Source organism: Macaca fascicularis, chromosome 3 (genome assembly GCF_037993035.2).
Source record: "Macaca fascicularis isolate 582-1 chromosome 3, T2T-MFA8v1.1".
NCBI lineage: Eukaryota > Metazoa > Chordata > Mammalia > Primates > Cercopithecidae > Macaca > Macaca fascicularis.
The window spans coordinates 103,943,601-103,969,048 of NC_088377.1; the positions used below are offsets into that span (position 1 = coordinate 103,943,601).

Below are 25,448 nucleotides of genomic sequence, written 5' to 3' on the forward strand. Positions count from 1 at the left end.
GTGTAGAGGGTCAGACGGTAAATATTTGAGGCTTTGAAAGCCACAGGGTCTCTGCACCTCTGACTCAAGTCTGCAGTGCATAGTGAAAAGGCACTCACAGATGCCTAACTGAATGAACATGGTTGGGTTCCAGTTAAACTTTATCTACAAAAACTGGTGGCAGTAGTTTGCAGACCCCCACTACAGAGCAAGCCACTACTTTGCCTTCAATACTTACATACTATATCTTAATAATACCTTTCTGAGGTCAACAGGCCAAAACATTTGCAATAGTAGGCTTGGTCTATATGCCTATGGGAGATCTCACTGATAAGTAAACTACTGACCAAAAGTTTGTGGACTATCTAGGTGAAGAGAAAGGATCACATATTTTTTCAAATGATGAAATAAGAAATAACAAGTATGGTTCATATCATGATTTAAAATAAAAATGGCAAAGACTTTTTCTAAATCTTTAGATCAGGTGCTCCCTGATTCATGAATCACTAATAAAAGCCAATTTAATTTTTAAACAAAATTTTTTGTAACTTCTTCTTTTGACAGGATCAAAGTCTCAGAACCAACTGTTTATTTAAAAAAAAAAAAAAAAAATTCGGCCAGGTACGGTGGCTCACGCCTGTAATCCCAGTACTTTGGGAGGCCGAGGCAGGTAGATCACAAGGTCAGGAGTTTGACACCAGCCTGGCCAATATGGTGAAACCCTGCTTCTACTAAAAATACAAAAATTAGCCAGGCATGGTGGTGGGCACCTGTAACCCCAGCTACTCGGGAGGCTGAGGCAGGAGAATCGCTTAAAGCTGGGAGGCGGAGGTTGAACAGTGAGCTGAGATCGTGCCACTGCACTCCAGACTGAGTGACAGAGTGACACTCCATCAAAAAAAAAAAAAAAAAAAGATCAAGCTCAACAACAACAATGAAAACTACCTGTACCCTAAATGCCTGACTTCACCACTGTGCAACCTGGCATGTAACAAAATTGCACTTGAACCCCATAAATTTGTACAAATAAAAAATCTGATTTAAAAAATATGCAAGACCGGGCACATGCCTGTAATCCCAGCACTTTGGGATGCTGAGGTGGGAGGATCACTTGAGCTCAAAGTTTGAGACCAATCTGGGCAGCATGGCGAAATCCTGAAACCGACTCTGCGAAATTATAACTGAGGAAATTATGGCAGTGAAAGAAATCAGACCTAACTGACTCCATCTTGCTTATAATCCTTAAGATGTCCTTGTTCGTTCCTGGGCATAAAGCTGAACTAACTCTGGGAAGGAAATCAATTCATGGTTTGACTCTGAAATAAAATTGATAACAGCCCTTTCCCGAAAAGACCCCTTTCTTGCCTGGGTTCCAGTTTGCCTTGGCAGGAGTAACAAACTAGCTACAAGATTAGAAATTACAATTTAGGGGTCATGTAGTCTCTGGCTCCAAGGGTCTGAACCTTCCCAAATTGCTCCTGGGGATAACACAGTTATTGTAAAACCTAAGATCCGTGCTTTAGATATTTAGCAGTCCCTGCAACTGCACTCGAAGGATCAGCTGATACCACCCAGAGTAGTAATCTGGCTCAACCAGTTCTGCCATCCCACCCAGGCACAGAAGACAGCAAGAAAACCTCATTTTGACCCTGCTATGATTCCATCTCCGACCTGACCAATCAGCACTCCCTACTTCCTAAGCTCCTACCTACCAAATTGTCTTTAAAAACTCTGATCCAGCTGGGAGCGGTGGCTCACGCCTGTAATCCCAGCACTTTGGGAGGCCGAGGCTGGCAGATCACAAGGTCAGAGATCGAGACCATCCTGGCTAATATGGTGAAACCCCGTCTCTACTAAAAACACAAAAAATTAGCCAGGTGTGGTGGTGGGTGCCTGTAGTCCCAGCTACTCGAGAGGCTGAGGCAGGAGAATGGCATGAACAGAGATTGCACCACTGCACTCCAGCCTGGACAACAGAGCGAGACTCAGTCTCAAAAAAAAAAAAAAAAGAAAAGAAATAAAACAACAACAACTCTGGTCTCCCACACAGCGGGGTCTGTGTAAATTACTCTTTTGCCATTGCAATTCCCGTCTTGATAAATTGGCTCTGTCTAGGCAGCAGGCAAGGTGAACTCATTGGGAGGTTACAATTCCACCTCTACAAAATACACAAAAATTAGCCAGACATGGTAACACGAGCCTGAAGTCCCGGCCACTCGGGAGGCTGGTGTGGGAGAGCTGCTTGGGCCAGGGAGGCAGAGGTTGCAGTGAGCCAAGATCATGCCACTGCACTCCAGCCTGGGTGACAGAGTGAGACTCTGTCTCACCAAAAAAAAAGAAAAAAAGTACAAACAAATTGATAGACATTTCTCCAAAGATGACATGCAAATGGCCAATAAACATATGAAAACATGCTCAACATCACTAATCCACAATGAGAAATCAACTCACACCCATTAGGATAGCTACATTAGGATACATCCAAGAAACAAAAAACAAAAAAAAACAAAAAAGCACTGATGAGGATGTGGAGAAATCAGAACGCTTCTGTTGGCAGCAATGTAAAATGGTGCAGCTGCTACGGAAAACAGTATAGCCGTTCCTCAAAAAATTACAAACAGAAAACTACCACATGATCCAGGAATCCCACTTCCAGATATCCATCCAAAAGAACGGAAAGCAGGCTCTCAAAGAGCTATTTGTGGGTCCACATCCACAGCAGTATTATTCACAATAGCCAAGAGGTGGAAGTAACCTAAGTGTCCATCAATGAAATGTAATGGATGAGCAAAACGTGGTCTCTCCATACAATGGGTCCCATTCAACCTTAAAAAGGAAGGAAATTCTGCCACATGCTACAAAGGAGGATGAACCTTAAGGACATTATGCTAAATGAAATAATCCAATCATAAAAAGACAAATCCTTTATTATTCCAGTTACATGAGGTTTTCAAGGAAATTAAATTCATAGAGACAGAAAGTAGAATGGTGGTTGCCAAGGGCTAGAGGAAAGGGGAAATGGAGCATTTAAGGGGGAAATAGAACATTCTTGTGTACTGATACAGAGTTTCAGTTTGTGAATGAAAAAGATGTAGAGATCTGTTGTACAACAATGTGAATATGCTTAACGCTACTGAAGTGTACATTTAAAAACTGGTAAGATCTATACACTAGTACATGTGAAAAAATAATAAAAATGGGTAAGACTGCAAATTTCATGTGTTTCTTACCACAATTAAAAATAAAGTTTTTGAAAGAAGGTCAATAATCTACTTAAATGTTTAATCTTGCTATTAACAGAAGTGCAAATAAAAACAAGTACAGTATTTTTTTCTTTAAAATTAGAAATTTATTTAATCATATCCACTGCTGGCAAGGATCATGAGAAATGGGAACTAACTACTGCTGGTAGGCATGTGAGCTATTTCAATATTTCTGAAAGATAATTTGGTCATATATTTCAAAAGCAACAATATAAATTGTTTATATTCTTTAACTCAATAATTAGACCTCTGGGAACTCAACCTAAAAAAAATCAGTGCTACATGTGCAAAATATTTGTACAGGAAAGAATGTTCAAAATGTAGTTTTTTTAAGAAACAATCAAAGAAAATGGAACCCTAAACATCCATAAGCAGAGTCAAAAAAAATGAATTATGTTCCATCTGCATAACAGACTACATCATAGCCATTATAAATTGTTATAAAAGAATATTAAATGATCGGGGCTGTTCAAACAGTATTGTTGATTTTTTGTTGTTGTTATTTTTTGAGACAGTCTCGCTCTGTCGCCCAGGCTGGAGTGCTATGGCACAATCTCAGCTCACTGCAACCTCCACCTCCTAGGTTCAAGGGATTTTCCTGCCTCAGCCTCCCCAGTAGTTGGGACTACAGGCGTGCACACCAAGCCTGGCTAATTTTTTTTGTATTTTTAGTAGAGACGGAGTTTCACCATATTGGCCAGGCTGGTCTTGAACTCTTGACCTCAAGTCATCCACCCACTTCAGCCTCTCAAAGTGTTGGGATTAAAGGCATGAGCCACTATGCCCGGCCTCAAACAGTAATATTAAGTTATTTTTTAAAGTACATATATATTTTTCTTATTTATTTAAGAACTGGAGCTTATACACAACAAAGTTAAAAATTAACAGTGGTCATTTCTGGGTGGTAGGATTATGACTGATTTTTACTTCCTTTTTTTTTTCTGTATTTCCCCAAAAGATTACAGTGCATTTGTTACTTTTAAAGTTTAAGAACAAAACAGGTTTTTCAAAAGAAAGTAAAACCTAATGTGCTCTGTTACTTTTATTATTCCCTCCCCACAAAAAACAAACAGCAATCAAGTTAATTTCACTGTTTCATTTCCTCCCACATGTTCAGCTATTTTTCTATTCAAATAAAAAAATCACTGACTCCTTACTTTCATCTCTTAAGAATATTCCATCTGTGAGGTTATTTTAAATTCAATGTTATGTGCCAAGTTTTCCCGTATCTGCTCTCAATATTACCTATGCCCTTGGCTCTGCACTGGACACATCTGTGGTGGTGCCAGGGCCCTCCCAGATTTGCTGGGAAGAGCCTACCAAGGTCCTGCTCCTAGGGCAGATCTACGGGCAGCCAGCTCTCATGACCCTCCCCAGACACAGTAGGGAGGATCAGGGATGGAATGGATGTCGGACTCGAAAGAAGCCAGTCAACAGGTTAGAGGGTGCCTAGGGCACAGCCTGGCACAAAAAGACGAAAGCGCTGGGCAATGGCTCCCTCCTGGTACTTGAACTAGGAAATATTACTACATTTGGTGGTTCTTTAAGAATGGAGCCTGGAAAGTGATGAAAGGGAAACTGGAGAGATAATGACATCACAGCTGGGGTTCTGAGGGACCAGAGGTTCTTGTGTTATACTCGTATAACACAAGTAAATATGAGCCATGATGTAGATAAAAGATACTAAAGGCCACAGAAATTGGCCACCAGGCAAGCTGAATCACAGGAGCCAGCTTCTGTTGCTCAAATCTACAGGGCTGCCTGGGGCCACTTTCCCAGTGGCTTCAGTGTCCAGCATCTCTGAGGTTCCCTATGCACAGTGTCCTTAGCATAAGCACCCCTTTACTCAAGGTGGCTTGAAGGTGACCCCAGTTTGGGCAATCAAAGGAACTCAAACAAAAATAAAAAGAAATTAGAGCTGCACCAAAACATGAAAGCTGGGCTGAAGGCAGGCAGGCGTACACTTTCGGGGAGGGCCCATAGAGCGAGCAGAACCATCTGCAAACCAGGCCCAAACTGTCTCCCTCAGTCCCAGATTAGAACTAGAAAAGGCAAACCAAGATGGAAAAACAGCAGAACTCTGATACTCAGTTAAAGTTAGAAACACAAATAAAATTGCATTTAAGTTTTTCCACCATTCATCACAAAAGAAAAAAAAGAGGATATGACAACACATCTTTTTTTAAAGTTTATTAGCAATCTAAAAAAATACTGATTCATAGGACATAAATCAAAGAAACCACTAACTTGCTAATCTCTATGACACAGAAATTCCACTTATGGTCATGAACTTGATAGTAGGACAAATTTAGGGTTTAAAATCCAAGAAACAAACAAACAAACAAAAACTGAAGTTTAACCTCACAATTATTTGAATGTCATTTTGGAAAAGTGCTACCTGAGACAGAGACACTGAGAACATACCTGCATATGCATGTTAGCCCTGACTCCACCTCCCTTTGTACTCACACTAAGAAGTATCCCAGTTACTAAACAGAATAAAAGGAAAGAAGCTGTGAAAAATGACATGAGAGAAGGGAAATGACCACTGGCATAGTGCTTCCTAACTCATACTGTGACATCCTCTCTCTTCAAAAACTGCCCTTAAATGTTTGAGGTGATGGATATCCCAGTTACTCTGATCTGATCATTACACGTTGTACAGATGTATCAAAATGCTACATGTACCTCAAAAATACATATAACTACGATATAGCAAGTTTAAAAAGACAAAAACCAAAAAACTGTCTTGACCTCCCAAGCCAAATCCAAAAGCATTTTTCCCACTTCCCACTTTTACCAAGATCTTTTGGAACATCAGATAAATCTCAGAAGCTGGGGGAGTGGTATTAGTGATTTAAATATTAGTGTTAATTAGTCTAATCAGATTGCCTTTCTATTAACCAAGAGCTATCTTCAGCTACTCACTCATCAGTCATCCCTTACCACCACACAGGGTTTGGATTAGGATGGGGAAAGGGGGAAATCATTGGTAGCTGGGTGCATGGAGTTCTTTGAAAGCTGATGTATTCCTCGATGCCTTGCCCCAGGATTGTGAAAAACCTGAGAACACAACCTCCTGAATAACAGCAGAAAATGCCCTGCCCTCTTTCCTGCCAACAAAATGTTTTTTCAATTCTACTCACTCTACCCCTTTACCTGATAAGAGTAAGAAGTACTATCACAACTTCCCATCAAAGTACTACCTAAATATAGCATCAAAAGAATAAAATACCTAGAATTACATTTAACAAAAGAAGTACAAAATATATACTCTGAAAACCACAAAACATTGTTGGAAAAAATTAAGAGATTAAAATAAACATACCATGTTCATGAACTGGAATACAATTTAACATCTTAAAATGGCAGTACTGCCCAAAGTGATCTATGGATTCAAGCACGATCACTATCAGAATCCCAGATGACTTCTCTGTACAAACTGACCAGCTATTTTAAAACTCACAGGAATTGCAAGAGACTTCAAATAGCCAAAACAATCCTGAAAAAGAAGAATAAAGTAGGAGGGCTCCGACTTCCCAATTTCAAAACTTACTACAAAGCAACGGCACTCAAGGCATTGTGGTACTGGCATAAGTATAAACAAACAGATCAAAGGAACAGAATTGACAGTCCAGAAATAAACCTATGGGTAGTCAACTGATTTCCCCAATAAGGGCACCAAAACCACTCAATGGGGAAAGAATCATCCTTTCAACAAATGGTGCTGGGACAAGTAGATAGCCACAGGCAAAAAAATGAAGTTGAGCTCCTACTTTATACCACATACAAAAATTAACTGAAAATGGATCAAATACCATTTCGTAAGAGCAAAAAACTATAGAAGAAAACACAGCAGTTAGTCTCCATGGCCTTGGATTTGGCAAAGGATTCTTTGATATGGCACCGAAAGCATGAGCAACAACAACAAAATAGGTAAATTAGACTTCATAAAAATTTAAAACTTCTGTGCTTCAAATGCCACCATCAGAGACAACCCACAGAATGAGAAAATATTTGCATATCATATATCTAAGGGACTGTGTCTAAACTATATAAAGAACTCTTACGACTTAATAATAAAAACACAAATTACCCCACTAAATAACAAGCAAAGGATCCTGAACAATTTCTCCAAGGAAGATATACCAATGGTGAAGAAGCAAATGAAAAGATGCTTGATATAATTAGTCACAGGAGAAATTCAAATCTAAACCATGGTAAGATACCACTCTACTCCTACTAGTCTGGTTAGAATTAAAAAGTCAAATAATAAAAAATGCTGGCAAGAAGGTAAAGAAATCAGAACCTTCATACACCACTGGGGGAAATAAATTGTGCAGGCCTTTGGGAAAAGTCTGGCAGTTTCTCAAACAATTCAACATGTAGTCACCTTATGACTTGGCAATTCTACTGCAAGGTATATATCCAAGAGAAATAAAAACTTGTACATGACTATTCATAGCATCTTAATTAATAACAGCGAAAAAGTAGTAACAATCCAAATGCTTATCAACAGGCAAACAAAATGTGGTATATCTACTCAATGGAGTTACTAGTCAACAACATAAGGGAATAAAGTTCTGATACATGTTACAACTTGGATAAACCCTGAAAACATTACAATAAGTGAAAGAAGCCAGTCACAACAGCCCACATATCATATGACTCCATTCACATGAAAGTCCAGAACAGAAACTTGTACAGAGATGGAACATAGACTACTGGTTGCTTGCAGTTGGGACTAGGACTGGGACTGGAGGAAGAACTTAGTGGGTAGGGGAGAGACAGCCAAAGGGTACAGAGTTGTTGCTTTTTGAGGTCATGAAAATACTCTAAAAGTGACTGTGGTGATAGGTGCACATATCTGTGAATATACCGAAAACCACTGAGTTATATGCATTTTATTTATATTTTATTTTATTTTATTTTATTTATTTTTTTGAGACACGGTCTAGCTTTGTCACCCAGGCTGGAGTGCAGTGTCACGAACACAGCTCACAGCAGCCTCAACCTCCCAGGCCCAAGTGATCCTCCTACCACAGTCCCTCAAGTTGGGGGTACTACAGGCATGGGCCACCATGCCTAGCTAATTTTTGTATTTTTTGTAGAGACAGGGTTTCACCATGTTGCCCACACTGGTCTGGAACTCCTGGGCTCAAGTGATGCATCTGCCTTGGCCTCGTGAAGTGCTGAGATTACAGGAGTGAGCCACTGCGCCCAGCCTGTTTGCATATTTTAAAAGGGTAAATGTACTGTATGTGGATCATATATCAATAAAGCTGTTTTGTAAACATGCTACCTGAAACCCAAAGCCTAACCCATTTCTTTATGCTAATAAATCTTTTTTTTTTTTTTTTTTTTTAGTTCTCTTTTTTTATTGGAGACAGGTCTCACTCTGCCACACAGGCTTCAGTGCAGTGGTGTGATCACAGCTCACTGCAGCCTCAACCTCCCAGGCTCAAGCAATCCTCCCACCTCAGCCTTCCAAGTAGCTGGGACTACAAGTGCATACTACCACGACCAGATAATTTTTAAGTTTTTTTGTAGAGACGAGGTTTTGCTCTGTTGTCCAGGCTGGTCTTGAATTTCAGGGCTCAAGGGATCCTCCTGCCTTGGCCTACCAAAGTATTGGGATTATAGATGTGAGCCGCCACGCTCAGCTTAGTTCTGTTTTTTAGAGAAAGGTCTTGCTATGTTGCCCAGCCTGGTCTCGAACTCCAGGGCTCAAGCGATTCTCCTGCCTCAGCCTCCCAAGTAGCTGAGACTACAGCTGCATGCCACTATGCCTGACCTAACCCATTTCATTCACAACCCTCATGTCCAAAACACCCTCCTACTCTAAGCCACAATGTCTGCCCAAGCTGAAGGGCCTCCAACAACATCCATCCTCTGGAGTTCTCTCATCTCTACCAGGATCTGACTCTGTCCTTCCTCCACCCTCTCCTCTTCCTTTTTTTTTTTTTTTTTTTGGCGGGGAGGGGAGGTAGGGGAGAGCTCTGTCACCCAGGCTGGAGGGCAGTGGCTCAATCTCAGCTCACTGCAAGCTCCGCCTCCCGGGTTCACGCCATTCTCTCCTGCCTCAGCCTCCCGAGTAGCTGGGACTACAGATGCCCGCCACCACGCCCGGCTAATTTTTTGTATTTTTAGTAGAGACGGGGTTTCACTGTGTTAGCCACAATGGTCTCTTTATTAGCCACGATGCTCTCTATATCCTGACCTCATGATCCGCCCACCTTGGCCTCCCAAAGTGCTGGGATTACAGGCGTGAGCCACTGTGCCTGGCCCGGCTCGCCCTCTCCTCTTCTAACCCTTCCTTCCACTATGCCTCAGGAACTCAAGTCAGGGCTGCAAATGCCCCAATTCAAACCCATTTCAGCAACTTCATCTTAACTTCACCCTGGCTTCTCCACCTGCCCCTCCCTGATAACTCTCCCAAGTACCGGCTGCTCAATCCTCATGTGCTCCCCTCTATCCCAGGACCAGGAGAAAACCAAATTGTCCTGGTCACTGTTATCTCCAGACAATAACCTACCAAGAAGTACCTAGAACCTAGAGATGAAACCAACCTCCTCCTCCTCATTTCCTAGCAAGACCTGCTTCTCTCCAGCTTCCTGCTCCTCATGCCTGCGGCTTTGCTGACCCCTCCACACTGACTTCCCCACTTTTTCCTGACTTCCCACAAGGAGAGCCTTGATCATGAGTAAAGCCCTAACATTCTGGGCTCTTTCCTTAGCCTACCTCCTTCTTTCCTGTTACCTAACCCTCTGTTTATCAACCCCCATGTGGCCACAGCCCCGGCCATGAAATGTAAAGCTAGAAGTTCCCTCTGACCACCAGGGCCTGCCCTTCCTGATCTCACTTCCTCATTCTCACCCAAGCGGCTATTCCACTTGAATGAAACCACTAGAACCCTCACCCACCCTTCCCATCTCCCTCTGGACCTCCCGTCCTTCCACTGTGTCACATTCCCTCCCTCTGCACCCTCAGCTCGCTGTCCCACTGCCACACCAGCCACTTGTATCTCAGGGCCCTGAACCTGGATCAACCTAACATTTGTTTCCCCCATTTTCTCTCCTGTGTCACCCACCACTGAAGAAAAATCCCACCACTTCTGTGACTGGCTCCATGACCAGGTTACAGTTTGCATCCTCCTCCCTTTGTAATACTGCATTTATTGCCTGATGCCTTGTTCCTCAAGCAGGCACCTCAAGCAGGTACAAGGTATCGGGCAACAAACACCACATTACAAAGGGAGGAGGATGCAAACTAAGCAAACTAACACTTGTTGAGTGGGAATCCAGGGTTCAGGAGATAAGATCCCAGCAGACTCATCCCAGCAGCTTCAGACCTTTACTCTGCCCTCCAGCCTCTCACCTCTGCCTACCCCCTACTCTCTATTCCCTCAGTCAGCTGACAACCGTACCTTCCACTTCATCAAAACAGTAAGACCAGCGGGTGTAGTTCTTTATCTTGGTCCTCTGCCTCCTCGTAATCCACCCATATATTCACCCACTTTCCCTTAGTCTCAAAGCACCAAACTCCCCCATCTTCAGGATCTTTTCCCCTACCTCTTCCAAGGCCTTGGTCCATCAATTATCCCAACACTTAACTCCAACCTCTTCCTATTCACTAGGCCCTTCTTCCTTCCCCAACAAACAAGCTCAGGCTCCTCTGACCTCAGTGCTGACGACAGCCCTGGCAAATTCACTCAACTAGTATTTGTTGAGTACCAGTCTTCACTTACATAATAGTGAGAGAATACGAAGTAAACATGTAAGCAAATAAAAGAACAAGATAATGAGCAAGCTTAATGAGAAAAACAAAACTGGGTGATGTTTTTGAGAGTGACTACCAGGACTTGGTGAGGACTACTTCATGTGTGGGTGGTCAGGGAAGGCTTCTCAGAGGAGGCGACTTTTGAGCTGAAACCTGACAGAAGAAAAGAAACCAGGGACAAAACTGTCTGGGGAAGGAACACTGCAGGAAGAGTGGGCAGCATGTGCCAAAGCCAAGGCCAAAAGAGCCTGGCATATCTGGAGAACAGAAGGAAGCTAGTGTGCTGGAGTGTGAGGGATGAGGGAGAGGATCTCAGAGAAAGAGACGTGGGCCTGGTCACGCCAGGCCTGTGGACCACAGTGAGGAATCTGGAAGCCACTGGGGCACTTTCAGCAGGTGCGTGACCTAACCTGACTTATGTTTTAACAGGATCCCTCTGGCTGCTGGGTGTGGAATAGACTGTAGGGGGGCCAAAGTAGAAGCAGGGAGATCTGTTTGGAGATGACTAATGGTGCAGGCCAGAGGTGATGGAGGTCCAGACAGAGAAGCAGCAGTGGACATGTGTACAAGGGGAAGGAGGTATTGGCGTGTTTCCTCACTTATGCTTATCCAGTGGAGGGAAGAAAAATGAAGATGGGCAGCTACGAGGAGGGAGGAACCATAGCATGTATTCAAGAAGAATTATTTGTGAGATGTGTTGCAGGAGAAGAAGACAGACATTCCATGCAGCCTGAGGCCTGCAACGAGGCCCATGATAGGAAACAAGGCATTCTCCTCATTTGTGTACTGCCTACCCAAGGGCTGGCCGTGACGTGCACAGACAGTGGCATATTCTTGGTGGGGCACATGGGCAGTTTCAGTGGTGAGGCGTCACATGTGGCTTCTCAGCAGAAGCCACAGACTCCCTGTCGCCTTCCACTTTAATCAGGGCACTTCCCCAATGGGCCACTGGCAGCCCTCTTCCCTTCCACTCTACACTCATTCTCTGCTTTGGCTACTTCCACTCCCATATCATGTGTAAAAGTGTCCAGAATCAGAACTGCCTGTGAGGGTGGACTAGCCACCTCCTAGTGGTCTCTTCACGCAGACATTCTGCACATAACTCAAACTTACTGTGTCCAAACCAGGCTGGTGGCCACATGATACCTTCTCCCTGCCCTTCTACACCCTAGACAATTCTACTATATTCTGTGTTGCCCATTTTCATTAATGATGTCAGCATCCACGTGGTAGCTCAAGCAAGAATCTTGGAAACTGTCATTGATTCCTTTCCAAACCCAACTGGTCAGCCAGCCCTTATAGTCCTCTCTCTGAACACCTCCTAAGTCCATTCCTGTCTCTCAACCTCCAGTGTCACTGGCCTAGTTCAAGCTCTCATCAGTTCTACTCTTGACTCTAGCTGGAAGAAGGGTACATTCCGTTGGTAGGGCCCAACATACTTAGCAAGTGGCTCACCTAAATGATTTTTGAATAAACAAGAAAAAGAATGTGGCCAGGTGTGGTGGCTCATGCCTGCAATCCCAGCACTGTGGGAGGCCAAAGTGGGCGGATCACAAGGTCAGGAGATCAAGACCATCCTGGCTAACACGGTGAAACCCCGTCTCTACTAAAAATACAAAAAATTGGCCAGGCATGGTGGCAGACGCCTGCAGTCCTAGCTAATCGGGAGGCTGAGGCAGAAGAATAGTGTGAACTTGGGAGGCAGAGCTTGCAGTGAGCCAAGATCGCGCCACTGCACTCCAGCCTGGGGGATACAGTGAGACTCCGTCTCCGGAAAAAAAAAAAAAAAAAAAAAAAAAGGAATGCATAAATGAATAAAATGAAGAAATGAGTGATGAAATCAATGAATAAACCAAAAAACAAATTTTTATGTGCAGAGACAAAGAAAATTAAAACATATTCAGCCTAATGGAGGAGATGCAACCAAGCAGGTACAAGCATCAGGCAACAAACATGGTGTTACAAAGGGAGGCAGATGCAAACCAAGGAAACTCACATTTGCTGAGCATCTACCAGTTGTCAAGTACTAAACCAGGCACTTCATAAACAGTGTACTTCTTGCACTCCAGATGAAGACACTAACATTCAAAGAAATAGAATAACTGTCCCACGTCATCTAACACAAAGTAGCAGGGTCCAGACTCAAACCTCGGTCAGTAGGCCACAAATCCTGTGTTGGCTAGTGGACATTTGCTTACTGGAAGGGTCGTACTTCAAAAGATAATTAACAGGAGCCTGGCGCAGTGATTCACACCCGTAATCTCAGCACTCTGGGAGGTCAAGGCAGGTGGATCACCTGAGGTAAGGAGTTCGAGACTAGCCTAGCCAACATGGCAAAACCCCATCTCTACTAAAAATACAAAAATTAGTCAGGGATGGTGGCGCATACCTGTAATCCCAGCTACTCTGGAGGATGAGGCACAAGAACTGCTTGAACCCAGAAGGCAGAGGTTGCAGTGAGCTGAGATCATACCTCTGCACTCCAGCCTGGGTGACAGAGGGAGACTCCATCTCAAAAAAAAAAAAAAAAAAAATTAAATTAAAAAAAAAAAAGATAACACACAGAAAGTGCTTATAAAGGATAATCGCTGTTCTAAGCACTTTACATATATCCTTATAAAAATAGTCAGTTCATCTGGGCACAGTAGCTCACGCCTATAATCCCAGAACTTTGAGAGGCTGAGGCAGGAGGATCACTTAAACCGAGGAGTTCAAGGCCAGCCTGGGTAACACAGCGAGACCTCATCTCTTTCAAAAAATAGACACAAATAAAATGAAATTTAAAAAACAAAAACAAAAATGATAGGTACTAATATTATCCCCATTTCACAGTTAAGCAAACAGAGAAATGGAAAAGTTAACAGGTAATGTGTCAAAGGTCATATAGCTATTAAGTGACAGAATTCGGACTTGAACCCAGGCAGCCTTGCTTTGGTGTCCCAGTTGGCCAACATTAAACCTTTTCATTGCATTAATGAAGGAGGTAATATGGGAGGCATGGGTTCCAGGTACAGAGTACAATATGACCCATGTAGGGAGGCAGAAGGTGCAAGCAATGTGTGGGATCAGGAGGTGATTCACTGGACTGGGATGGGGAGGGTAGAGGAAAATGAGGCTCCAGAGAAACGATGGACTCAGACATGAGAATTCCTGCACCTATTCCAGGATCACGTGATTGACTTATTTGAGATTTAAAGTGCCTCTGTCTTTCACAAGGTAGTGAACAGTTACAAGGAAGTGTTCACTGTTTTCTTAGCCAAGGTATTTAGTTCTCTCCATTTTGAAGGTAGAAAAACTAAAAAAGCAAGAGAAGAACTAATTTGCTCAATGTCTTATCATTAACTAAATGGCATAACCTCCCCCACAGTCCATAGAGATAAATATCAGCACCCTAACCCCTTAGTATTTACTTTTAATACAGTTTTAGTTGTAAAAGACTACTCATAACATATTTTTAAAATCTCTAATTTTGGCCAGGCATGGTGACTCATGCCTGTAATCCCATCACTTTGGGGGACCAAGGCGGGTGGATCACCTGAGGTCAGGAGTTCGAGACCAGCCTGGCCAACATGGCAAAACCCTGTCTCTACTAAAAATACAAAAATTAGCCGGGTGTGATGGTGTACACCTGTAGTACCAGCTACTTGGGAGGCTGAGGCAGGAGAATCGCTGGAACCCAGGAAGCAGAAGTTGCAGTGAGCTGAGATCGCACCATTGCACTCCAGCCTGGGCAATACAGCTAGACTCCATCTAAAAAAAAAAAAAATCTCTAATTTTGTTTCATATACTTCAAATGTGAGCCAATAAAACTGTTACTTGTATGCCCCATTACCATGAAGCTACACACAAATCCATCACATATAAATTTATATTTGATGGCTGGGTGCTATGGCTCACGCCTATAATCCCAGCACTTTGGGAGGCCGAGGCGGGCGAATCACTTGAAGTCAGGAGTTCAAGACCAGCCTGGCCAACATGGTGAAACCCCATCTCTACCAAAAATACAAAAAAATCAGCTGCGCATGATAGTGTGCACCTGTAGTCCCAGCTACTCAGTAGGCTGAGGCAGGAGAATTGCTTGAACCTGGGAGGTGGAGATTGTGGTGGGCCAAGATCGTGCCACTGCACTCCTGCCTGGGGGACAGAGCGAGACTCTATCTCAAAAAAACAAAAAAAAATTATATTTGGCAAACTTCAGTAGAAAAAAATTCAAAGCCAGATCCCACAAACTAACCTTTAACTGTAACACTGCTTTGGGAAAAGCAAAGGAGAACAGGCCTGTCAAGTGATCTAAGCAAACCCTTAGGTCATTCTGAACCTACTAGGATCCTAATCTTATTAGTTACAGAAAAAAGTCATCTTGGAGTCTGTAAGTGCTAAGCTAGGCCCTTCTTTCATGAGAATGATGGAAGGCAGAGGGGGATGATCACAGCTTCAAAGCCTCCTAGCTGGATTATCCCCGTCCTCAGAGACCACCCATTCTCTGACACTATGTCTCCACGGTATCCCTACCACTTCAAAAGGCAAGAGACATTTAAGTGCTTGGTGAAAGAGCCAAAGAAATGTTCTGTGACCTCTGAAAGCAAATATTCTAAAGCAAGATCATTCTTTTTATGTATTTTTAAATTTAAATTAATGTTTAAATAATATAATTCAGGAAGTTTGAAAAACAGCGAAGTAAAATATTGCCCATAACTAGGGTGACCATATGGCCAGGTTGCTCAGGACAGTCTTGGTTTTCTCTTGCCATCACAGTATGTATAATTATTCATAGTACCTTAATTCCCCACTCAGTCATTTGAACTGTGCTCAGAAGTGCTATGATTGAGGCCAGGCATGGTGGCTCACACCTGTAATCCCAAGATGTTGGGAGGCCGAAGCAGGAGGATCACTTGAGGCCTGGAGTTCAAGACCAGCCTGGGCAACATAGTGAGGCCTCATCTCTACAAAAACAATTTTAAAATTATCCAGGTGTGGTATGTGCACCTGTAGTCCCAGTTACTTGGGAGGCTGAGGTGGGACGATCATGTGAGACAGAAGGATTGAGGCTACAGTGAGCCATGATCACACCATTGCATTCCAGCCCGGGTGACAGTGTAAGACCCCGCCTCAGAAACAAACAACGTGTCGTTATTTGCATAATAAATTATTCCTGGTCACCTTAACCATAAACCACCACAATAAACAATCATTATCACAATTTTGGTTTACTTCCCTACAGTGTTTTTCTCACACACATATTTTTTATTGATATAATCATAAGTGTTTTCACAAGCCTACATTTTCTCTTCTTCAATCTCATTACAACAAAAATATCCATGTTTCTGGATAAGGGGTTATCTTATTCGACGGAGCGGATGTTACCTTACCTGTATTGTTGAGCATTCAGGTCTGCCATGGTGGGAAGGAGGGTAGTAAGGACTTGGGGAATTTTAAAGAAAGTGTATTTGTGAGGTACCTACAGGACCAGTATATAAACTTCAAGAGAAATTTCAACCTAAGTGAGGGTGTGACAAAAAAATGATTTCTATTAGGAGGAAATTTTACAAATTCCTTTCATGAACAGGGCAGTCCTCTGTTACATTCTAGACCAACTGGATTCCCTCATTCAGCCCGTATTTATGGAGCACTCATTGGCTTCACGCACCATGGTAGGTGCTATCTGAAGATACATGTCCTGTTGGCACTACTTCCAAATGTATCCTAAATCTCATCGCCAACTTTATTGCTGAAACCCTACTCCTGGTGACCACCATCCATCAGCCAGACTGCTAAGACAGTCTCCTAGTGACTCTGCAGTCTTGCCCCACACAATCCATTCACCATGCACTTAGAGTGATCTTCTCAATGTAAAAATCAGATCAAAACCCCTTCCTACATAAAGCCCTCCAATGGCTTCCCACTGCAAAAGAAATAAACAGTAAATCCCCTGCCATGACTAACAAGGCCCTGCTTCCCCCACCACTCCTGCCGCCTCCTGGGCACCTCCATCCACTCTCCTCCTCTCGTCTATGTTCTGCTGCCACAGCTTCTCTCTGTCCCTCACACACGCCAAGCGCATCTCATGACAGGGCCTTCACATCTACTATGCCCTCTTCTTGGAATACTTTTTCCCTAGACTTTTTTCTGGCTGTATCCTCAGCTCATGTTTCCAAAGTCACCTTTGCTACAAAACCATAACTCGTTTTTCCCCTAATTCAATCTCCTTCCAATTTACACTATTTTTTTATTTTTATTTTGTTTTGAGACAGGATCTCACTCTCTCACCCAGGCTGGAGTGCAGTGGCGTGATCCTGGCTCACTGCAACCTCCACCTCCCAGGCTCAAGTGATCCTCCCACCTCAGCCTCCCAAGTAGCTGGGACTACAGGCTCACACCACCACACTTGGCTAATTTTTGTTATTTTTTGTGGAGACAAGATCTCACTATGTTGCCCAGGCTAGTCTTGAACTCCTGGGCCTAAGTGATCCTTCTGCCTTGAACTCCCAAAGTGCTGAGATTACAGTCATGAGCCACCATGCCCAGTCTGCTATTTTATCTTCTCAACAGCACTTAACACAACCTGAATCTATACTATGTATCTGTTTTCAATTATTTTTCCTGTACTGTGAGCTCCAAGAGGGTACAGACATTTGCTTTTCACTGCGGCGCCCCAGTGCTCGGCACATAATCACAGGTGGGCAATGAATAACTGCAGAATGAATGAGCCAATGCTGGACAAGAGAGTCACTAAGACAACAGATCTTTATTCCATCCTCCAAGAATACAAAACCTTTTTTGTTTATTCTGCAAAATGACCATTTTGTACTATTAAGTGGAAATAATAAAATAAAATGTTCATCTGAGTACACATCATCAACACCAATAAGCAGTATCACCTGGATTCAAGGAATTAAATTTTGGCTTTGTAAAGATATAAAGAAAAAACCTCTGGCAGTCTGAAACTTACGATATGGGTTCCTAAATGGTACTCAGGTCTATAACCAATTGTTTAATAACAAATTGGGAAAAAGAAAGACGATGCACTGGACTTTTTATGTAGCTAGAATCTCTCAATTTAAAGGACTTCCCTTTATCCTGAGATTATGTCTTTCTTATTTTGGGAGGGTGACAAAATATTTCTTCTTTTATAAAATGGCAGAGAGTAGATCTGACAGGTTTGGGGAGGTGTCAATGCCTTTTATATAAAGAGCAAAAACCTAGCAATCATGTGCAAGACTCCCAACATTCTTTTTTACATTTTAGTAATCCAAGAATTCCACAAATCTGGGTACCACTCAGCATTCCCCAAAAACCCTCTCAGGTATGAACCCTGGAAGGGTTTTCCCAGGCCCTTAGTTGTACCAACTCCAACCTGGTAGGACGGGCTGCCTGGGGTATCAAGAAAGATCCCAAGGGCTTGTCTGGCTCACTGGATCATGTTCAAAATAACATGATCAATTAGTGATGTCTGCCATAGTGGGAAGAAGGGTAGTAAGGACTTGGGGAATAAAGGCATGGGAGAGTGGCATGAGCAATGCAGCTGACAAAGGTAAGCTGTGGCCTAATATGTATCACAGCCCAATGTTAAAACCATTTGGGAGCCAGGCACAGTGGCATGTGCCTGTAGTTCCAGCTACTCAGAAGGCTGAGACTCAGGAGGATATCTTGAGGCCAGCCTGGGCAACACAGCAAGACCCCAACTCTTAAGGAAAAAAAAAAAGTGGTAAAGTGAAAAAATTTAATGATTTGCTCAGTCCCTGATGGAGAAGATAATGAAGTAAGGAGGGTGTCCAGCAGTCAGCAGGGGTTCATTCACTCCCTCCTGGTACGTGATTCATTTCCTGCCTGAACAAAACCTTGGGAAGCTGTCAGTGCTCAAGTCATTACATCCAGGGTCTGCAGTGCACCTAACCTGGAAAGGAACACATGGCCAAGGCAGGCAGGCCAGGAAGGAGCTCAGTGGGAAGGGCTCAACACTGACCAAATTAAACAAAGCCAGCAGGAGTCTTCTTCAAAGAAAGCTAATCTTGTGATCCTGTCAGTAAATCAAACTCCAAAGACGAACAAAATATCCAGAAGGAAAACGAATGAACTTGGGGAGTGGGAAGGAAAACCAAGACTGCCTTTATTCCAGGAGCAGACTTAACATATTAGAGTTCTCTGTGAGTACATCTGGAATGAAGCAAGATTCAAGAGAAAAAGCTTTTACCTTTATACATTTCAAAAGGATGAAATAGGCAGAAATTGTCATCCCCATCAAATAACTCTGCCTACACATGGGGCTGTGAGCTCCATGCTACTCTGCCTGCCTTGTGGAAACAGAAAATGGCCACAAGAAGAAATGACTCCATCTGAAACAGGCCAGTGTTCACACTTTCACCCTGATCCGAACACAGGGCTACTGACAAGTCCAGAGTTCACATAACCTTTGGTTCAGCATCCCTACCTCCAGGCAGGTATCCTTCAGAAAGATCAGCACCCAGAGGCAAAGCCACATGTGTCAGCTGCTCACTGAGCCATGTTTATAACTGGAAGAGGTGAGATAACCCAAATGTCCGTTAGTAAGGAAATGATTAAATAAAGTAGGATGTAGTCATGGAATACCTTGTAGTTCAAAGGCAAGAGGTGAATCTGTAAATGCTGAGATAGAGAGATGTCCATGATGCACAAACAGGAAACAGCAAATGGCTGAACAATATGCAGTACGATTCCATTAAGTGTGTACATATGTGTATACACACTTGTATGCATAGAAGATGATTCCAGGCTGGGCGCGGTGGCTCACGCCTGTAATCCCAACACTTTGGGGGGCCAAGGCAGGCGGATCACAAGGTCAGGAGTTCAAGACCAGCCTGGCCAATATGGTGAAACCCCCGTCTCTAGTAAAAATACAAAAATTAGCTAGGCATGGTGGCAGGTGCCTGTAGTCCCAGCTACTCGGGAGGCTGAGGCAGGAGAATCACTTGGACCTGGGAAGCAGAGGTTGCAGTGAGCCAAGATCGTACCACTGCATCCAGCCCGGGCAACAAAGTGAGACTCCATCTCAAAAAATAAAATAAAATAAATTAAAAAAAAGAAGACGACTCCAGAAAATATATGCCAAGGTAAACAGAAGTGGGATGGGGGAGGGGAGCTTTCATTTTTTTCACTTTGTACATTCCAGGATTAACAACTTTTTTGTATATATTATTTTTGTGATTTAAAAATATAGGCCGGGAGCAGTGGCTCACACCTGTAATCTCAACACTTTGGGAGGGCGAGGCGGGCAGATCACTTGAGGTCAAGAGTTCGGGACCAGCCTGCCAACAAGGTGAAACCCTGTCTCTACTAAAAATACGAAAACTAGTCGGTTGTGCTAGCCAGCACCTGTAATCCCAGCTACTCGAGAGGCTAAGGCAGGAGAATCACTTGAACCCGAGAGGTAGAGGTTGCAGTGAGCCAAGACTGCGCCATTGCACTCCAGCCTGGGCAACAGAGCAAGACTCTGTCTCAAAATTAATTAATTAATTAAAAATATAAACAAATATATAAATACAAGTAACATATACATATAGATATATAAAATAAAGAAGAGCCCCACACTCCTTTCTTCCTCTTTTGCTGAATTAGGAAAAACCAATACTAGAGAAGGAAACGTCCTGGAGAAGTGAACACTTGACTCCTTCTCTCTGAGGCTTTTTTCATTTCCCCCCGCATTAGCTAGCATATCAGGTTGTATTTTTGTTTAGTTATCATCAGTCAAAATCAACACTTAATTTTTGAAGCAGGGTTTGCATTAGAAGAAAAACAAAATAAGAACTGCAGAGCAAATCCAAATGTTTTGTTTTGTTTTTTTTTTTTTTTCTTTTTTCCTAGGTTTAGCTCAGCTGAAGGTAAGTCCAGATGGTCTAGAAGCAAGCTAAGCCCAGCCCAATATGTTTGTGGTGATATCAGATGCTGACAGACAAAAGCTTTACTGGCCTTCGGTCTCACTGATACTTCTTTCCAACTCCACCCATCTCTGAACATATCATTTATTTATAATGTATCCTCCCCTTGCTTCCAAATGGATTTGAAGCAGCTCCCAGATAGATTTAAGGCAACAAACAGTAGTTGACCTGAAAATGGCAAAGCTGTTAACATAGAAGCTGAGGAAGACAAATGGCATGAATGAGGAAGAAATAAAAATGCTATTTTAAACATAAACTCCTAACATTTCATAAGCATATTTAATTTTCAGTTGTTATATACCAGAGTTCCTCAAAGAGGAGATAATAGCCTAGAAAGACACTACTAAAATATCTACATCTACTGATTCAGTGAATAAATCTAATCTAAATTCAACAAGCTTCCCAGTGCTTTTCAGACATGACATCGTTTATAAGCCACTCTTACGACCACAGAAGTATAATAAATCTCTTGACACAGACTCCCCTTCCTCCACTGACACAGGGGTTTGATCATCTTCAATAACTAGCTTGAAAGGCAATATCGCTGGGCGCAGTGGCTCAAGCCTGTAATCCCAGCACTTTGGGAGGCCGAGACGGGCGGATCACGAGGTCAGGAGATCGAGACCATCCTGGCTAACACGGTGAAACCCCGTCTCTACTAAAAAAATACAAAAAACTAGCCAGGCGAGGTGGCGGGCGCCTATAGTCCCAGCTACTTGGGAGGCTGAGGCAGGAGAATGGCGTAAACCTGGGAGGAGGAGCTTGCAGTGAGCTGAGATCCGGCCACTGCACTCCAGCCTGGGCAACAGAGCGAGACTCCGTCTCAAAAAAAAAAAAAAAGAGAAAGGCAATATCAAAGTGTTTAGAGTTCACGTTTGGAGTTATTCACATCTGGGTTCAAATCCCCAACTGTGCCACTCATGGGTGTGTGACCTTGAACAAGTTACTTAACCTCTCTGAGACAGCTTCAATTTTCTCGTGGAGATAAAGGGATCTCACGTGGAGAAAAAGTGCCTCTTTCATAGGACTACTAGAATGATTAAATCAGATAATGTACTTAAACCACTTAGCAAGTGTACAAGAAAAATTAAGTATGGGTTGGGCACAGTGGCTCATGCCTGTAATCCCAGCACTTTGGGAGGCCAAAGCGAACAGATCACTTGAGCTCTGAAGTTCAAAACCAGCCTGGGCAACATGGCAAAACCCCGTATCTACAAAAAACAAAAAAATTAGCCAAGCATTTTTTTGGCAGGCACCTGTAGTCCCAGCTACCTGGGACACTGAGATGGGAAGACTGCTTAAGCCCAGGAGGCAGAGACTGCAGTGCGCCATGATCTCAATGCGCCATGATCTCACCATTGCACTCCAACCTGGGCAACAGAGTGAAACCCTCTCTCAAATAATAATAATAACAACAACAACAACAATAATAAATAAGTACGACCACTGGCTGAATTGTGGTACTTTTTTCTTCAAAATATAAGAACAACAGAAGGTGCAAAAAAACGGTATTATTCCAATAAAAAAGCTGGACTGGATATCTGCATATACACGTACATCTTCACAGACCAGAGAGACAAAAGCAAGACTCGCCTTTCTCAAAGGATGCATAAGGATCCCTGCACACTTAGCTATAAGAAATAACCATATATACCTGCAAACACTGTGGCAAAAAAAAAAAAAAAAAAATCACTGGGCAAGTAGTCTATGGCCATTGGCACAGGAAATATGCATTAGCCTGGCTATTCAAGATTGACCACCATCAGAAATGTAGGAGATGTGATCTAACACTTGCGTCTTAAAATTGTAGTATATTCCGGACATACTCCAATTGCTTTCAAATAAGCTCCACTCTGAATGTGTCTTCAAACCAACAGTCCCGGCCGGGCGCGGTGGCTCACGCCTGTAATCCCAGCACTTTGGGAGGCCGAGGCGGGCGGATCACAAGGTCAGGAGATCGAGACCACGGTGAAACCCCGTCTCTACTAAAAATACAAAAAATTAGCCGGGCGCGGTTGTGGGCGCCTGTAGTCCCAGCTACTCGGGAGGCTGAGGCAGGAGAATGGCGTGAACCCGGGAGGCGGAGCTTGCAGTGAGCCGAGATCGCGCCACTGCACTCCAGCCTGGGCGACAGAGCGAGACTCCGTCTCAAAAAAAAAAAAAAAAAAAAACCAACAGTCCCATAAAGGCCTTTCCCATATCCTAGACACTGAGGACATTTGGCCTATTAGAAGATCACCATGAAAGCCGGGCGTGGTGGCTCACGCCTGTAATCCCAGCACTTTGAGAGGCCGAGGCAGGCAGATCACAAGGTCAAGAGTTTGAGACCAGCCTGGCCAACATGGTGAAACCCTGTCTCTACTAAAAATACAAAAATTAGCTGGGCGTGGTGGTGTGCACCTTTAATCTCAAAGCGATGCAGGAGGCTGAGGCAGGAGAATCGCTTGAACCCTGGAGACAGAGGTTCCAGTGAGCCGAGATCGTGCCACTGCACTCCAGCTGGGGCAACAGAGCAAGACTCTGTCTAAAAAAAAAAAAAAAAAAAAAAAAGGCCGGGCGCGGTGGCTCAAGCCTGTAATCCCAGCACTTTGGGAGGCCGAGGCGGGCGGATCACAAGGTCAGGAGATCGAGACCACAGTGAAACCCCGTCTCTACTAAAAATACAAAAAATTAGCCGGGCGCGGTGGCGGGCGCCTGTAGTCCCAGCTACTCAGGAGGCTGAGGCAGGAGAATGGCGGGAACCCGGGAGGCGGAGCTTGCAGTGAGCCGAGATCGCGCCACTGCACTCCAGCCTGGGCAACAGCGTGAGACTCCGTCTCAAAAAAAAAAAAATTAAAAAAAATAAAAAAAAAAAGAAGATCACTATTAAATATATATTCATTCAGGCTTCCATTTTCCAAGTTAATTATTCCCAGGTATTTAGTGGCCCTTGCTACAGAGTAAGAGACTTAAATAACTGTCTCTTCTAAGTTCTCAGTAAAATGAACAGAAAATACAAACGGTAATAAAAACTGAAACTACTGATGACTACGTGTCAGCCTTGTGCTGCGTATGTTGTATGTTCTTAATTCTCATAATCACCCATTTTACAGATGAAGATACTAAGGCTTAGAGAGGTAAAGTAACCTGTTCAAGGTTATCACCACAAAGTGACCAACGTGCTCAAGGGCAATGCTAGAATTCAAATCCATCTGTCACTAGTTAACACTACTCACTTTTCAGAACTTGGTTACAACCTCACTACCCAGGGCACTTGCCCTCACTCCCTCCGACAAGGTCAGCTCTCCCTAGGTAGCTTCCCTTGTACCATCATCTTCCTCTGTAACTCTGATCATAACAATAAAAGATTATTCTGAGAATAAAAATATCATTACCCTTATTCGGGTAAATACTGAATTAATGTCTGTGCCCCACCAAACTGTAAATTACAAATTGCATGGCTCCTCACTATTCTTGTTTATTTAGCATCTCTGGCCTCAATCTTAGTAGTATCAGGCACAAAATGGGTTTTCCATACACATTCGCACAGACAGCATAAATAAATGGAGGAAAAAAGTGCCCAGAAATACTCAGCAGCTTAGGGCACTGCACTGATGAAGCACAGGCTGCCCAGTGTTCATCCACCCTGGGCTCAAATCCGGCTAAGTGACCCTGGTCCACCTGCTTAGCCTCTGTACACCTCGGTATCCTCATCTATAAAACAGTGATCAACAACAGAACCTAATTCTAGGTAATTATTACAAGGTACAAAGAAGTTAATATGTATAAAACACCTGGCCTAAAGCCTGGCTCATAACAAGCACATAGTAATTGCTGCCATTAATTATTATTATTAGGCTTAAAACCAACAAACAGAACTACGGTTTGTCATTTGTTTTCCCCACTGGCACAAGCCCAGGGAAGATGACTGTTGAAATGCCACAAGAGTTAAGGAACAGGTGCTTTCTTTCCCTCTGGTCACTTAATGCAAGGCAAACCCATTACGGTTAAAGGATAATGTAATCACACCAATGATTCATTGTTCCCATCCATAACCCTGGGTTTCTGGAAAATCCTGGGTTGCTTTCAGATCTGAAATCGTGTGATTCTAAGCCAATTTACTAATTAAGCTAGACCAAGAATCCAAAACTGTCATCTGCTGCACTGAAATGAGATCTCTTTTTTTTTACTCTAGGTATAATTTCTTTTTTTTTTTTTTTTTTTTTTTTTGAGATGGAGTCTCACTCTGTCTCCCAGGCTAGAGTGCAGTGGCGCAATCTCAGCTCACTGCAAGCTCCACCTCCCAGGTTCACGCCATTCTCCTGCCTCAGCCTCCCAAGTAGCTGGGACTACAGGTGCCCGCCACCACACCCGGCTAATTTTTGTATTTTGTTTAGTAGAGACGGGGTGTTAGCCAGGATGATCTCGATCTCCTGACCTCATGATCCGCCTGCCTCAGCCTCCCAAAGTGCTGGGATTACAGGTGTGAGCCATAGCACCTGGCCAACTCCACGTATAATTTAAGCAAATAAGTTGC

The 25,448-nt window shown here is 43.3% G+C and overlaps 1 protein-coding gene across 7 annotated transcripts in view; it reads right to left on the bottom strand.

Annotated features, from left to right (window-relative positions):
* The window catches only part of SNX10 (sorting nexin 10), an 84,758-nt gene that overhangs the window by 33,569 nt on the left and 25,741 nt on the right, over positions 1 to 25,448 (bottom strand). Inside the window, exon 1 of one of the 7 annotated variants that reach the window (XM_074035324.1) lies at positions 13,411 to 13,533. The exons of the other annotated variants lie outside the window; for them this stretch is intronic. The gene's annotated coding sequence lies outside the window, so the exon portion shown is untranslated. Of the gene's footprint in view, positions 1 to 13,410; positions 13,534 to 25,448 lie in introns of those variants that run through there. 7 annotated transcript variants of the gene reach the window in all.